Raw genomic sequence first — 3,231 nt, forward strand, 5'->3', positions numbered from 1 at the left:
TTTTCAAAAGTTTGCGTTTTCAGACCACCACCATTGTCGTGTAAATAAACAGCCAAAACACATAAAAAGTTTTCCGTTTTTAGTTGAAAATGGTGTCGTGTAAACGGCCCCTTAGACAGCAGCAGGTATTTATAGGTTGCTGTCACTTTAAGACAGAATGCACAGATCCAATATAATGATACATGAATATAAACATGAAAAACACTTAAAGTGCCTTAATGTGCTTTAAACAGTGCGATTAAAAGATCAAATTCAGTATACACCTTATTGATGATGCATACTATATACAGCAACACGCGTTCAAGTGGTTCAGCATTTTCTTTATAATGGTTTTCTATGGGAAAAAGCTTAACAAGAAACTGCTTTCTTTGTTTATATTCTGGGTTCATCTTCTTGCCTGTGTATATTATGCATCATCAATGAGCTAAATACTGAATTTGGTCTGTTTTAATCTCAGCACTTAATACAAACCTGGTAAAAATGACTGGCAGTCAGTGGAGGAAAGCCTTGTTTTGCCCTGCAGGTGGGCGTTGATTTTGATTGACAGCTCCTGTTAGACCATTAATTTTGAAAGAATAACAGTTTTACGTTTGCACTTTCTATCATTTATTTGTTTATTTCATGTACTGTATGAGGGATGCAGGTTTTTGTTTGTTCATCAGTTTCACAATGTAAAAAGCTTTTTTCTTTATCTCGAGAGATCTTCAAATCTACATCCTGCCATGGCCTAACATGGGTGGAGAGCTATCGGCGTCAATCAGAACTCTTCTGCTTTCATGTTTAGGGAGTATAAAGTGTGTAAAAGTTGAACCGCACCAGAAATGCAGCCATGATCATCATTTTGCTGATCTAATAGATGCTGGTTCATCATATTTTTCTGAATGGAGGGCTACTTCATGCACTTTAGATCAGTGATTCTCAACTAGTTTTGCTCAAGGACCCAGATTTTACATTAGAGTGTTAGTAGACTGCCTGCTTAATATCTGCTGACACTTTATTTTGATGCTCATCGACAGACATTCTACTGACTATAAGTAACTTTACAACTACATGTCAACTTATTCTACTAACCCAAACCCTAACCTAACAGCCTACTTAGGCCATGTTCAGACTGCTAGCAAAAATCTGATTTTTTGCATATCCAGATTTGATCCAGATAAGTCTGGACAGCAAAAAAACACATGAATCTGATTCAAACCACATATGGAGGTGGTTTGAATGCAATTCAATCAGATTTTTACATCTTTGTCTGGATGCTCTGGCTGTGACTCATATCTGTTTTCCCCATGACAGTGTGAACAGTACAAACCACATGGAATCTGATCTTTTCAATTCTGATTTGTGCCATATGTGGTACTAGATCCGATACAGGTCAGATGTTTTGTAAAGTGAACAGTCGTATCGGAATTCATGCGATTTTTACGTCACATTTCTGCACTCATGGGAGTCTATTCAAAGATTTTACACACCCAACGCTATCAAAACAGTATTGAAAGGTAGGGCTCGTATCATAAAAGTCTCTTATGTCACATCGTCTTTATTTTCCATATTGTCTGCGCATAATTTCGCTGGCTTCCGCAGCAGATCACACTATAAATAAATGCTTAATCGCTTACTTTAATGTAGTGTTTACTTCCCTATGACAGTGCGCTGTGTGTGTTGCCAAGTTCGCGATTTTCCCGCAGAATTGGGTTGCTTTTTTTTTTGCAACTCCGTGGGTTGAAGCGACAACAATAATGCGATATTTAACCCCTGGAACGCGATTTTTACCGGGATACCCCACGGAACGCTATTGGTCTAGTTTTGGACTAGTTTTGAGAAGCTAGATTTTGTGGTAAAAACCCGGCAACCCCTTTTGTATCGTTCTTTTGCACATGCAGGTCAGTTCAGAAACATGATCTGTTCACACTGGAAATCTGATATTGGCCACATTTAAAACAACAATGTGAACAGCTATACAAAAAAAATCAGATCTGAGCAAAATTGAGCATTTAGGCTCGCAGTGTGAACGTAGCCTTAAAGGGTTAGTTCACCCAAAAATGAAAATTCTGTCATTAATTACTCACCTTCATGTTGTTCCACACCTGTAAGACCTTCGTTCATCTTCTAAACACAAATTAAGATATTTTTGAGGAAATCTGAGAGCTTTCTGACCCTCCATTGACAGTCTACGCAACTACCACTTTCAAGCCCCAGAAAGGTAGTAAAGCCATCATTAAAGTAATCCATGTGACTCCAGTGGTTTAACCTCAATTTTATGAAGTGACATTAGTGCTTTGTTTGCGCAAAAAAACATAATTTACCACTTAATTTACAAAATAATAATCTCCGACACGTTCACGAGAGCATCATGACGCATTGTGTTGATGCAGGAGCGGACGCTGTTACATGAATGCGCATTGGAGATTAATATTAAGTGGTAAATCATGTTTTTTTGTGCAAAAAAGTTGTCGCTTCATAAAATTGAGGTTAAACCACTGGAGTCACATGATTAGTTTAATGATGTCTTTATTACCTTTCTGGGGGTTGAAAGTGGTATTTGCATAGACTATCAATGGAGCGACAGAAAGCTCTCAGATTTCATCAAAAAGATCTTAATTTGTGTTCCAAAGATGAACAATGTCTTACGGGTGTGGAACGACATGAGGGTGAGTAATTAATGACAGAAATTTCATTTTTGGGTGAACTAACCCTTTAATGCGACACACAACGATAGTGTAAAAACTGGTGACAGAAATGCTGGTGATTTCGTCATTTTTCTGTGCGACGGAGGAGTTGTGCACCGCGACTCAACAGGACGCTTATTTGCAGAGCGACATGATGCACCTCCATTTTTCCTGCGTCTGTTTGGAAACTTTTTGCATTTAATTATTTGCCTTTTGCATCAGTTTTTCCTGCTCTTTGTCAGCCATCAGAACAGACCTGCCACAATTTTTGGGTTAAGAACCACATCTTCCTGTACCGTAAACATCAGCATTTGTTAGAATAAAGATGATAACTATACAATTCACACACTCTAAATACTGCAAATTGTTCAGCAAGAACAACAAAATAATAAAACCTAAATTTAGGCGAGACCTCTGATATTTTGCCATAGGCCGCTTATAAATATAGTCTGTAATTAAAATGTACCGACTGGATGAAAACAACAGCAGTCTTGCTTTTTATTCAGCCTGGCTGTTAGTTGTAAACATTAATTTCAGGGTGTTGTTCGGGGTGAGAGGGAACGCT

Source organism: Ctenopharyngodon idella, chromosome 16 (assembly GCF_019924925.1).
Source record: "Ctenopharyngodon idella isolate HZGC_01 chromosome 16, HZGC01, whole genome shotgun sequence".
Lineage (NCBI taxonomy): Eukaryota > Metazoa > Chordata > Actinopteri > Cypriniformes > Xenocyprididae > Ctenopharyngodon > Ctenopharyngodon idella.